Genomic DNA, 14685 nt, shown 5'->3' with positions numbered 1-14685 from the left:
TCAGCATTAGTCATGCTCCCTTTGCAGTCTCTGTATTTATCTCTGTATTCTACCCATTTGTTGTGAGAAATTACTTATTAAAAAGTCATTTTTATTCAAAAATCTTGATTATTTATGATAGACTATTAGACATTTTTAGTAACTAGTAGTCAAATGTAAAAAATGTTATTTTTATTCAACAAAAATTGATTGTTTATGATAGAAGATTATAATTTCTTGAGCAATTATGCATATTTAGTACCTAGGAGTCACATGTAAAGTTCTTCCTTTTTCAGGACCAATGTTTAATATATTTTTTACAACCTGAACTTTAAAAATGGGGTCAATTAATTGTTCTCTCCTTTGAGTTTATGTATTTCTTGTCCCTAAAGAACTAATGCATTAATGTAACTGACAAACATAGTTTTCAGGGTTTTTTAATTACAAAACTACCAGACAGGCACTGCTGGGTCTTGTTAGTCTACTGAAGAACATAAACAATTTCATACAATATCAGCATCAGACAAGGCTACTTTGTGATTATGGTGGATCAGGACAAAAACAAGGCCACTCCATAATCAAGCCTAAACCCCGAATGAACATGAATACTGTCTAAAAAATACTGAACGATCCTTTCTCCTAGCTAGTGCTATTTTTTTTAAACCAAATACAGCTTTAGCCTCCCTTTTTAGTTCACCTTCCTTGCAGATAAGATGTATTGAGATACCCAATCTTAGCACTAACCCCGCTTTCTGACATAACCCAAACCAGTGGGAGTCCTCACTTCTTTGGACCTGCCCCAACCCAACAAAAGGACAAACCCTGTAAATCCTTTCACTGAGATAGCCCATGGTCCCCAATGGTGTGCATACTTCCTTGCTCTGAGTAATGAACTGACTTTTCAACTCCAGGCATATTCCTGGTGGTTCCATTGGAGGTCACTGACAGCATGACTGTAGTTAAAGTTCTTAATAGAATGGTAGTATTGCTGCTGTAGAATTGGTATATTTAATACTCTGTCTCCCTTTTTTCTTCCTTATTTCTGTCTATGAGAATACTAAAAATACAGATTATGTACTATGACCTGTAGTTGTAGGAAATATATATATTTTTCAGATGTGAGGCTTGAGCATGGTAGTGCAAGCAAGAGAGAATTTATTCAGACACAAATGGTGTGGAAAGGGGGTGTATATCAGGCATGGGATAAACACATAATGTGTGGTAGGAACCCAGGAAGTCTGCCCTAGATAATTTTTATGGAAAAACAATTTCAGCCTAAAGACTTCTTCTGATATATTAAGAATGCTAATTGTAGTCAATGAATTACAAATAACTACTTAGCCAAAATGATAATCTGTTGCTTGTTCTAGAAACAAAGTTAGTTCAAATTAAAATTTTATGGTAATTTGAAGAATTTGAAGACATTTCAGAGTCAATGGCAATTTATCCTATTACATGACCAGCATATTAGCAAATGCATTCAAAATTTTCTAATATTCATGCAGCTTTAAAAGGACTAAGTGGCATAGTTGAATTATATTGAGAAGAATAGTATGTTCTTAATTAGGGCATTCCAATAAATGTACTAGTTTGCAAGGTTAAATGGTTTTCAAATAGTTTGCCTAGGTTCTCCACTCTGAAACTTGTTGAACACTAAGCCAGTACATCTTCACTGAAGAGTACAATATTTTACAATTCAACATATTTATAATGTTATATGGGTGTCAAAGGGGTCGAGTTTTGACATGTATAGCATGAAAATCTTCCCAATTGATTCCCAGCCTGACCAAATCCAATTCTTTTAATGTTAGATTTGTGTAAGAACATTGTATTGGATTTAAGCCTACGTGATAATTTAATTTTGCCCATAACTTACACTGTGGTAGCTTCAGTAATTTTGTTAAACTCTATGCATCTTAGCTTTCTTAATGGAAAAATAAAAATTAGGATATTTAACTAATGTGCATGATGCTCATGCAAATTGAGACTGAGAATGCCGTATTTCAGAACTTGGTGTTACTCAGTTAACACTAGTTATCTTTCTCTAAAAATAAAGGCATGTGAGATTCCAAGATTAAGCTTCAGCTACTTTCATCAGTACAAATCTGTGTCCCCGCCTCATTGGAGCACCAGCAGTATTCTTGAGCTAAGTGCCTCTGACACTTAACAGGATTCTAAGTAAGAAAACCAGTGCGTCCTTGGAGGCCCAGAGATCCAGAGTCAGAACATCTTATTACGAAGCTGTGAAGTCCTTTCAATGAGGCCATAAGCTCCTTGGTGGCAGGAAGTGGGTCTTTCCATAACTAGTATTTAGTTGAGTGCAAGGCCAGTTGTAGACAACCCATGTTTGTTTTTTCAAAGCACAAAGTGACCAATGTTAGGTCCCTTATGAATTATCTATTCTAACCACATCATTACACGATTGACTGTCTCTCCGAACTTCTCTTTCTGAGTGTTCATCTTTCTCCAATATCCTGGGGCAAGGTCCCCTCTACTTTCCCTGACTGGGAGCATAAATAAAGCCACAGGATTAGCAGCACCCCCTGCATTGGGTCCAGGGATCAGTGATTTGTATGGAGGCCAATGGAAACAATCCTCCGGCCAAAAGTTTCAATCAATAGGAAGAGTTTGGCAGCTTTGTACAAAGCTGGAGGTGGGCTGCTTGAGGACCTGTTTTCTTCATAGCTGCTTCCTTGTTTAGAAAACAAGAAATTGTCCAAAGAGGACATTTGAAACTTCTTGGTAAATAAATGGTCTGGAGCAAACATGTCAAGAGTGAGCTGCCTTGTTTCACTCTCACAAACGTAACTTCTCCAACCCCATTCCGTTCTGAAAGCCAATGGTGAACGTAGATTTGCTTTCTGTTTCCTTCCCCCGGACACATTTTGTTCTTGTGGAACATTCGCTTAGCATTTAATCTCCTGGGCTAACAGATCATTACTCATTTGTTTATGAACCAAATGATGTAGATCAGTGTAAATAACTCCTATAATATTGTTCTCTCAACTGATTGACTCTCCAACAAAGCAGTGATGAGGAGGATAATGTATCTCCCACTAATCTTGTTTATCGTTGGTGGACCGAGCCAAGGGTTTCAGTTTATTACGAGTCAGTCCTGGCAGGGAAGCAGAACTTGCAGCCTTCCAACTACAGATAAGCTTACCTTCTTAAGAATCTTGGGAGACATTTAAATATAACCCTCAAAGCTACAGAATTTCTGCGGTCCACTAGCAGCTCTGAAAGTCTTTATAGTTCTAATCTGCTTCTGAAAATTATAGCTGAACCTTAATATTTGGCCACTGTCCTGTTGGAACCCAAGGTGTTTGTATTCCTGCCAACCTTCTTAGTTTCAAGTGAGACTCCCTCAGGAGAAGAATTAGGTGCTATATTTTAAGAAACACACTGTCCAAAAAAACACTATATCTACTTTTTACCCAAAGAACATTGAGAGATTCTCTCAGACCCTTCTCTTTCTTCATTTAAAACAATGTATTTATTTTAAAAATATTTTTATTGATTTCAAAGAGGAAGGGGGAGGGAGAAAGAGATAGAAACATCAATGATGAGAGAGAATCATTGATCGGCTGCCTCCTGCACACCCCACACTAGGGATCGAGCCCACAACCTCGGCATGTGCCCTGATTGGGAATCAAACTGTGACCTCCTGGTTCATAGGTCGACACTCAACCACAGAACCACGCCAGCCAGGCTAAAGCAATGTATTTATTTTATTTGCAAAACCAACACTGATTTGAGTTGTTATTCTTAAAAATAAAAAAATATTACAGCTGTGTAGTATCATGGATGGACCTGGAGAGAATTATGCTAAGTGAAATGAACCAGTCAGAGAAACATAAGTATCACATGATCTCACTCATATGTGGAATCTAATGAATAAAATAAACTAATGAACAAAATAGATCCAGAGACATAGAAAGAAGCATGGAACACACTGAGGAATTTCAGAGGGAAGGTGGGGGTAGAAGTGGGTGGGTGGGGAGTGATTAACATTAATGGGGGTGGGAACTTATATGCATAAATGAAGGCCTGGGAGGGGCAGGTGCAGGGGGAAGGGGCCGATGGGAAAACAAACAAACAAAGGGGGCATCTGTAATACTTTCAACAACAAAGAAAAAAAAATAATCAGAGTAGCAATGGAGAAGAAAATTTTGTGCATTCTAATAGTTCTAATGCAAAAACTGGCGAACTCGGTTTACTGATTAATAATCCCATGGATATAAAGATAAAATGTTAACAAATTATTAAAGGAGTAAGATTAGCACATATGTTTTATTGTACTTGTCTGATACTCCTGTATGACTCCATTTATATCAAGTATTAGAACTGAAGAGTGGCTTCCTCTTTGAGATATTTTGAGGGAAATCTTGGTTAATAGAAATGTTCTATAGCTTGGTCTGGCTGATAGTTACAAGGCTATATACATTTATAAAGTTTTGCCAAATTGTACACTTTTTAAATTTATATTTTAACATAAAAATTAAGGTAATTATTTTTAAAATGGCAAAAAATAATAATATTCAAATCAAGCCCTTTTTCTATACAGATTTATAATAATTGCAGAGAATAGTCTTGACATGTAATATGTCATATTTGTATATTATCTTTACTTTTTTCCAACCTTAAGTTTATTTTGTTATTATTGATAATAAAACAAATCAATTAATTTATTTTATTTTATTTTTTCCATCACCATTTATCCCCTCTATGCCTTCTTCTACCTTCCTCACTTCCCTCCCTCCAAAAAATATTACTAAAAATTCATTTTATCTAGATCTAGGGGCCAAGTGCATTGAATTTGTGCATCTTGAAAGGAGCTGTGGGCAGCGAGGTTACGGTGGGCACAGGGGCGTGTCTTGGCCCATCCTCCGCGCCCCTGCCTGGCCCCTCCCACCGAGGCCCCTGGCCCCCTGTCTGCCGGCAGGGCAGCCCCACTCCCACCACCGCCATTCCCACATGCTGAAGGCACTGGCCCCGCCTGTATCTGCTGACGGTGCAGAGCAATTGGGGCCAGCGCCAGCAGCGGGTGTGAGTGGAGCCAGCACTGTCAGCAGGTGCGAGCAGTGTCTGCCCACCCTGATTGCCCCTCAGGAGCAAAGGGAGGTGGAGAAGCCCTGAGGAATGATTGGGGTTGGCAGCCACCCTTTGGACCCGCTGACAGCGCTGAGTGATCGGGGCCGGCACTGGGCACCAGCAGCAGGTGTGAGCACCCGACAGGACCAAGGCGTGCGGGAGCAAAGAATTTTCAGTAATCACCAGAGGCTCGTCCCAATGACAGCGACCAGTGCCCTGCCTTTTCTGGTGCCCCCGCTCACCTACTCCACTATCCCGCTGCGGCCTACACCTGCCATGTTCCACGTGCGCCCCTGGTGGTCAGTGCATGTCATAGCAACTGGTTGTTCGGTTGTTCCACTGTTCGGTCTATTTGCATATTAGGGTTTTATATATATAGATGGTATTATGGCTATTTGTTCACTGGTCAAATTGAAAATCTGTCAAACAAAATGTAGGAATTACTAATGACAGGTGTTTAAGACAAAAGATATCACCAACATGGTTAATACATATTTCTCCTGTCCAAAAGTCTATATTTTATAAGCTCAGCTAGTTTCTAAAAATGAAACATGCACTTTTAGGAGCATTTCATGCCAGCAGTCTCTCTGAGTGAAGCAGGGTTCAGAGAAACAGAAAACCATTTGGCTTGATAAAATAACTTTTTCAATAAATCATTAAAATGTTTGTTGAGTGCCTATTCTGTGACAGGCCCTATTAGGACTGGGGCTAAAGAACTAGTGAGCAAAATTGGACACAATCACCATTCTCATGGAGTTTATAGTTCAGATCTACAGAGCTTGAGGAATGGGGGCTGGGTTTAGGAGTCAGAGATTTAAAGAGAAGGATGTTCCTGAAAGAGGAAAATAATGCACATTCTTGCTGTGACAAGACCTTGAACTCATTATTACTAAGTAATAATGCTTATGATAGGGCGTGGCACATAAAGCATTCATTGTATAGTTGTGAAATGATTATGTGACTATAAATGAATGAGAGACACAACACTACTAGAATACAAAGGAATAGCTGATTAAGGACATTTCAGTACAAATCATCATTGGATAAACATCTTTCAAATAAATGACCTATATATCATACAGAATAAGATGAAAGTCATCTGCATGTTCCAGGTATGCTCTAAAGTTCAGAAGTGCTTTTGGATCAATGATTTCAAAGGCCGACTAGATGTCCTTAGTGTCAAAAATTTGCATGAGCCCAGACAGAGACAGGGAAAATACAGCCTGGGAGGACTGTTTCCAAGAATGTTAGGATTAGGCCAGCATTTTCATGGTTTTAATCCATTCTAGCCAAGGAGAAGCAGCTCTTTGGAGCTGTGACAAATGTTAGATATTCTTTGCTGTGTGTATAAAGTGCTGCACACCTCTGCTCCCTCTAGAAGAGCAGTGGATGAGATCCTAGCCTGGAAAGATCCGTACCCATAGAGTAATATTAATAGTTTCCAAGTCTTTGGTACAAGAACAAAAACAAAAAGGAGAAGCTGGGCCCTGAAGGAGTCTGGCCAGTTAATGAATGATGGTTTCCTTCCATCTTGTGATATTGAATTGAGTCACGGCAGATGGGCAGGGATCCATGGGAAAAACGAATTATGCACATCAGACTGTTGTTGTATTTCTCACAATCACATTTTCATCACTTCACCTGTTGTCTCTCTTGGGCTGATTAGTTATGCATCTCATCACGTATTGGCAGAGATAATCTTTAATTGGGTTTTCCCTCCCATATGTGAATCTGTTAGAGAATTTTGTCTATTCTTCCTCTCACCAGACAAGGCTGGTACATTGAATTATTTTGGAGAGGAAGATGATGAGGGTTATGATATTAATGGAGAAGCCTGTGTGGAATAGTTTGTGAGAGAGTTGTATTCTAAGTGGCAGGCTAGAGGAAAGTTTATGAATGCTAATATTCATCCTGCACCTTAGGGATAGTACATTTTATAAGTCATTGTTTAAACAAAAAACAACAGAGTTGGCAAAAGTTACCACCATATCAAGGTTAGATCAGACATTAGATTAAGTTCTTGCTAAAAGGCACATTCACTTTTTATTTGACATCTCTACAACTAAACACATTATTTACTCCCTAAAATGCCTTTTGTAACTTTAAGATCAGATAAGCATTTAATCATCAAGAGAAATAGGAGTGTGTTGTGGAAAGACCCTAATCTGGTGCTAAGGTCTGATTTTATTTTATTTTTTAAATATATTTTTTATTGATTTCAGAGAGGAAGTGAAGAGAGAGAGAGAAAGAGAGAGAGAGAGAAAACATCAATGATGAGAATCATTGACCGGCACACTCCACACTGGAGATTGATCCTGTAACCTGGGCATATGCCCTGATTAGGAATTGAACTGTGACCTCCTGATTCATAGGTCGAGCTCAACCATTGAGCCACGCCGGCTGGGCTAAGGTCTGCTTTTAGATGCTTATTTACTGTGAGGTGTAGGCAAGCCACTTTACCTTTCTAAACCTTTCTGAATAATTCTTCCATCTTTAAAGAGTTGGTGAGTAAAGCCCCACCCTGATGCCTGGGACCAGGGTTGGGGGAGTAGGGAGGAAAGAACAGGATTATTTTGATAAAAGGTTGCTGAATCTGAATGGATGTGGTATAAAGTGAATTGGAAAAATAAAAGCCAATCCTTATCTCAACCTTTTCTGCAATATTAAGGGAAACAAATACGTCTGTGGAACACTTTATTTTTAATGACTGAACCAGTACATGTAAACAGGTAAATATTTACAATGATCTTGTTGAAGTAAGGGTAAGAATTGCACATCTCTACCCATCTGACTCTCTATCAGACATTGCAGTCTGACTGTTTGGCTAAGTGAGCTTCAAGATCCTTATCCTCTCTGGAATTCTATGAGAAAACAATCATGCATTAATATATTTTTAAAACATGCTTCTGTAATGTAGAAAACTCCTATATTAGCCAGAGTCCAACTAGGAAAACAGAAGTCACTAAACGTACATAAGATAAAGAGCTGGGAATTTGTTATATGGGTGATAGAACTGCTAAGAAGCCCAAAGAAGACTAGTGCAGGGGTGGGGAGCCTTATTTCTGCCAGGGGCCATTTGGATATTTATAACATCATTTGTGGGCCATACAAAATTCTCAACTTAAAATTATAGCCTGCTGTATTTGGTCAAACATTTAATTAACTCACCCCTAATGCCTTGGCAGGGCCAGACCAAATGATTTCTCGGGCCTTATATGGCCCGCAGGCCAGACGTCCCCCACCCCTGCTCTAGTGATTAGCAAAAGTAAAAGCCTCTGCCACCCTCAGTCTCCTGTACCTATTCAGGTCAAACTGATTCTCATTCTCCATGTTCTGGGGGAGACATCAGGGGGACGAATGTCTTGCAAACATATGACCCTTGAGGGAAATAATAGCACATTCAGGAAAACTTTCAGGGTGAGCAACAATCCAGTAATCCTTCCTGTAAGGATCACGCCCCAAAGGATTTCACATTCACTTGCAAAGTTATCCTATTTATCCATAAGTCACACAGTTAGAATTCAGGATTTATATGGAAGCCCCTCTTTTTTCTATATTCTTTATAAATTGTGAATTCTGTCCCTGAGTTGAAGGTTATCCACAGTAATAGAAATGCAGCCAGGCGGAAATTGTCTACCGCAGAACTGTTATGAGGTCCATGGCATGATATCTCTCCATACAATATGCTTTGAGCATAAATGAGGGGAGGAAAAAATGGTACTGAAATAGGATTTTCCCTCTAACTAAGTCCATTCTCAACTATGGAAGAAATTACTTTATTGGAAAGATGCCACGAGCTTCTATATAATATTCATGTAAAAGGAGCATTTCTGATAGCTTCATTTAGGTACATTTTCAATAACTAACAATCCAAAGATTCAGAACTTGCCATATTCAGTTTTATGCTGCTCACTAAATGACCAATCAGAGAGAAAGCACTTTTACTTTTTCATGCTTAGGTTACTTTAAAATGGAAAAATTTACAAATGGATGCAGCAAGATGTAGACTCTTTTCTTTCAATATTTTACAGCGATGCCAAATGCAAAATGCCAACCCTTTTTAAATACATTATATTTAAGAAAATAATTGGTCTTTATTCCAGGAGCTCATTTGATTGATAATTCCAAACAGGTGGTTTATGGCTCAGTAAGAAACTGGTATTAGTTGCTTTGCTAGAGAATCTTTTCTAATTTTCTCCTAATAGTTGGCCAGACTGATGCTTGAACTTCACTTATGTCTGGTACAGTGTGAGAAAATATTTTGCTGGCTACTTGACAGGGTAAATAAAATAAGGAACTACCGGGAGAAGAGAATATATAGCTCCCTGAAGGTGCAAGTGTTTCTTCGAGCAGAAAATTACGAATTTATGAGAAAAGCCAAGTGCCTCCCAATGGAGAGTTTGATGTCTCAAATCAGCTGAAGTTAAATGAAATACGTATATTAAATAGATAACTAAATACCACAAATAGAACCTTCTCAAAACATTTTGCATAGATTCAAATGATTAGGATCAAGCATTGTTTCATGATATTAATTCATTTTAAAATTAAGTTGCTTAAAAAATCAGGGCCAGTATTCTTATTTAAATACTAGTAGCCCTGCACACGAATCCATGTGCCAGTAGCTCGCTGCCACCCTCCTGTAACTCTCCGCCAACTGCCCCGCCCCCCCATAGCCTGCTGCCCTGCTGCCTCCTATAGCTCTCCGCCACCCGCTTGTAGCTCGCTGCCCCACCCTCCTGCTGATCTGGTCGTGACGCCGTCATTATGCTTCACAGCGTAACGACCATTTGCATACTACATCTTTATCATATAGGATTTTATTTTATTTTATAATTTTCTGCCTCTCTTTTTCTTTCCAGAGTTTTCTGAGACACTTCGATTTAAGTGTGCATCAAAGGGGTGTCTAGCTGTATTCAACCATAGTTGATATACCTTGGCTGTCTTTCTACTAATCTCAATTCAAAGTTCAACTATTTTGAACAATTTCCATTTAATTATATAATAGTCAGTTTGAACCAAATTCTTCCTAAGAGAGCTACTTCACTTGATAATGTACGAATGGATATTTTGCAAACAAATGTTTTGCCAAGTTAATGGCTCTTTTATTTAAAAAAATATTTTTATTGATTTCAGAGAGGAAGGGAGAAGGATAGAGAGATAGAAACATCAATGATGAGAGAGAATCACTGATTGGCTGCCTCCTGCATGATCCTGGGGATCAAGCTTGCAACCTGGGCATGTGCCCTTGACTGGAATTGAACCCAGGCCCCTTTAGTCCACAGGCCAATGCTCTGTCCACTGAGCCAAACCATCCAGAGCAAGTTAATTGTGCTTTGCATTAATAATACAGCCTGAATAATGGAGAACAATGAAATTACTTCCCACTACCTATAATTTTGTACTTCAATATGACAAAATAATGTTTCTTATTCATCTTTTTTCTTTTATGCATAGTCTTCTGCTGACAACCCCAGCTTTTCTTCTGCACATCTGCCACCAAATAAAAAATCATTTGCTAATAATTTAGCACAATATACCCATCTTATAGGTATTTATGTTCATTTAGGAAGCTAAGCATTTTTATTCATCCAATAGTTTCCTCAGAGTTTCTCCAAAATGAAAGAAATGTTAACAATAAATCATTTGTTGAGGTTACAATAATGCTGTTTTAAGGATTCAGTCTATTTTTTGGTTTTAAGAAAACAGGTTTTAGGAAATATGACAACAAATATATAAATACCCTTTTCTTTGGGAATGTGAATACCTTCAAACAATAGTGCCAATACTACTTAATATTTGGAAGTGAAAGAAAAATAAGTAAACAAGTAAACACCTTTTGTGGTCTAGCCTCAGGCCCTTTTTTAAAAAAAGCTCATGTGCTCAAGGTCACAAACACCAGCAATTAGTAAATGAGATGGCTGTGAGCTTTGCAATCCCATCTCTAGAATTTACCAAAAATACTTTTCCCCCAACTTCCCATATATCTTGCCTTTCTCTTAGTTGTTTACAGAACTTTCTTATCTCTGCCCTAATATTTCAGTCCCTGTGTCCACTTGATTTGTCTTAGAGGAGGTGCAGTTGGAAACACGAGACAAAACCAGATCCTTTTTTTATGTTGTTATTTGTTTTTTATACAACACATCACTTTGGTAAGGCACCTAGATTCCACTTGTCACCTCTATAGGAATGGCTAGCAATTTTGATTTTTTTCTATGAGTCTCTTAATTGTCTCCTGCCAGTTATTCCATATTCAGTTTAAATGCCACTCCCTCTAGCAAGCTTTTCCTGAACCATGAGGCCAGAGACGAATGCTCCTTCTCTGTATTCTGTTCTGAATTCTTTAATGATTCATATCCCTGGTTCCTTTTCAACAAAGAGCAAAGAAGGTATTTCAAAAACAATTGCAGCCCGGCCAGTGTTGCTCAGTGGTTGAGTGTCAACCCATGAACCAGGAGGTCATGGTTCCATTCCTGGTCAGGGCACATGCCCCGGTTGCTGTCTTGATCCCTAGTGTGGGGTGTACAGGAGGCAGCTGATCAATGATTCTGTCTCATCATTGATGTTTCTCTCTCTCTCTCTCCCTCTATCTTTCTCTCTGAAATCAATAAAAATATATAGCCCTAGCCAGTTTTGCTCAGTGGATAGAGTGTTGGCCTGCAGACTGAAGGTTCTTGGGTTGGATTCCCAGTCAGGGCACAGACCCAGGTTGCGGCTCAATCCCCAGTAGCGATGTGCAAGAGGCAGCTGATCAGTGATTTTCTCTCATTATTGATGTTTCTGAACATCAATAAAAACATATTAAAAAAACCGATTTCATATTCTATACTGGCAAAGATTATATAAAAGATACAATTCAGTCACATTCCAAGAATGTAGTAGGCAATCAGAAATTATTTTAAATGAATGAATGAATCAATTAATGAATCAATAAATTGACCAAAGACTGAGTCACACTTAGTAAACAATTAGGAAGAAAAAATGCTGTTAAAAATAAATTATATTTTCCATCATGGTTTAATTTGCATTACCCTAGTGGGTCATGATATTGAACATATTTTTGTGTACTTATTTGCTGTGTGTGTATCCTCTTTGGTGAAGTCTCCATTCATAAATATTTATATTTAATAGTCATCCTTAAATATATTTATGATTATGTGTGTTCATTATTATTAGCATCTCATATCTTCTTTTCATGCAAAAGGTAAAAAAGAAAATTACAGTGATGCTAAGTAATGTGCCCATAAGTCATACTGTGAAGAAGTAGGAAAGCCAAGATAAAAGTGGTTTAACAGCAGCCTTCTGTTATTGCATATATACCACACTTTGCTTATTTTCCACTTACTTGATTATTTTATTGAAATGGCTACTTTGTAGAGATGTCAGGCCAAAATCTTGAGGAAAGCAAACATGTTGCATCTTTACTACATACTTACAAATATAACTTCTCAAATGCAGGCATATCTCAGAAATGGTGGGTTTGATTCCAGATCTCCTTAATAAAGCCAGTCATAACCTTTTTGCTTGTGGAGAGTTTTGCCTTCAATCTGTGAAAAACACAACATCTATGAAGTGAAATAAAGCACAATAATAATGAGGTCTGGCCATACTTCACAAGTTAAAAAAATTTAAAAATTTAAAATAATGGAATACATGGAATATGCATTTTATAAGCATTTTAACATACCTTGTATTACTAAACCAAAATGAAACTTGCTCTGAGGTTTACTTAACAAATCAAGATATGAATATAGAGTAGAAGTATCTTTTTAAGAAAATAGTTATTTTGATTGAAAAGATTCCATGTGGTTAAGTGAAATTAATTGCTCGAAAAGATTCCATTTGAAACATGTCAAAGGAATGTGGAGGTAGGGGTAGTATGTTGAGAGAGTTTGAGATGGAAGCAGGAACAACCAGGAAGCGTGTTTGCAATCTGCCATCTGTAATCACCTTGTACATCCTCAGCACAGCGGAGGATTAGAGTGTGGTAGGTGCACATGTTAATTACAGACTGGCAGACATTCTCCAGCTGAAATTAATTAATTACCTTCTTCTGGGTGGGAGAGGCCCAGTGTGATATTTGAGATGTAAGGTCATGATTCCCTGTATCAATTTTATATTTGATTATATTAGTCCTGACAAGCCTTTCTCTAAGGATGTCATATTGTTCAGTCGCTAGTGATATTCTTCTTCAGCTATTTCAACACCAAATTACGAGAGATTAATCTTTGATATTCATGGTGCTCTGTTTTTCTGAGATTCTGGTTCCTATTCATGAAATACAGATACTTGTCATTGTTGTATGAATTTCTACCTAGCATTATTGTCTAGTGATTGGCATATCTTGTTTGAAGATGTAACTTAAATATCATATGTAATATTTTTAAAAGGGGGGAGTCCTTAGTTTAAATCTGAAAGATTACAAATTATTTTATGGTTAAGCTCAATAAAACAACTAATGAATATCTGAGGAAATGTCAGCTCATGTCTGGAATAATTCATCCATTTGGTTGGACATTTATTAACCAAAGAAATAGATAAACAGTGCTCTAGACTAGGTATGCTACGAAGAGCAGAGCATGAAATAGCTGCCCAGCATAGCCACAGGGTGCTACCTCCACACAGCATGTTTGATACTGCATTGTGGGAAGAAACATAAATGTCAATATCTTCTGTTCGGTAGGGGAGCCTTTTCTAGGTCACATACAACTTGGAAGTCATTCTTGTTTCAGTCAAATTCTACAGCAGCCACTTCAACATAAGAGAGTTCTCGGAACAGTGTGAACTCAAGCACAGGAAAAAGGTAAATTGCTGCAGGCATTTTCCACACCAGACTTTGGGAAGTTGGCTCACCCTCGACATTTATGGTAACCAGTTTGCAACAGGTTGAGTGAGTATAATTGAAAGTTTCTATTAAAATTTATAAACATTGAATGACTGTAGTGGAAAAGCTTGAAATAGGCCTACAATCCTTTATAATATAAGGGTAATATGTAAATTGTCCCCTCTGGAGTTCGACTGACCAGGAGTTTGACCGCTTGCTATGATGTGCGCTGACCTCCAGGTGGCAGTGTGGAATGAAGGAAGGTCCCGGCCAGTGGCCAGCAGCCAGGGGAAGGAAGGCCCTGTCCAGTAGCCAGAAGGCCCTGATCGGCCCTGATTGCCGGCCAGGCCTACGGACCCTACCCGTGCATGAATTTTGTGCACCAGGCTTCTAGTAGGGATATAAAGTTGGATATTGCAGATAAAACAAATGAGACACAAAATAAAACGTGCAGCAGAAAGGAGTCAGAGGACAGTTCTAGAAATCATTGGTCAAAGACATCTTCATAGAGCCATTGCTCAGCCTCAACTTGCTAAGGTTTTTCTTGACGTGTATATTTACCAACTGATAAAGAGCTTTCATAGAAACAACATCAAGAATATTCAAATCTATTCTCCCTTGATGGTATTTCGCCACATCAGTATTTCCCCAGAGATATATGTCAAAGTGTCCCATAAGTTATAGGGGTCAGCATCAAATGTTAACTATTAAAAATGATATATGTTAAAATTAGTGCTGTATCACTAGGTCTCTACTGAGTTAGGTCTGAATTTGAAGTGTAGAGACCTAGA

This window comes from Myotis yumanensis, unplaced genomic scaffold (genome assembly GCF_028538775.1).
Source record: "Myotis yumanensis isolate MYYU_CA2020_CCGP unplaced genomic scaffold, mMyoYum1.0.hap1 SCAF_18, whole genome shotgun sequence".
In the NCBI taxonomy this organism is placed as follows: domain Eukaryota; kingdom Metazoa; phylum Chordata; class Mammalia; order Chiroptera; family Vespertilionidae; genus Myotis; species Myotis yumanensis.
The sequence above is the reverse complement of the archived record's forward strand: the minus strand, read 5'-3'. Positions refer to the sequence as shown.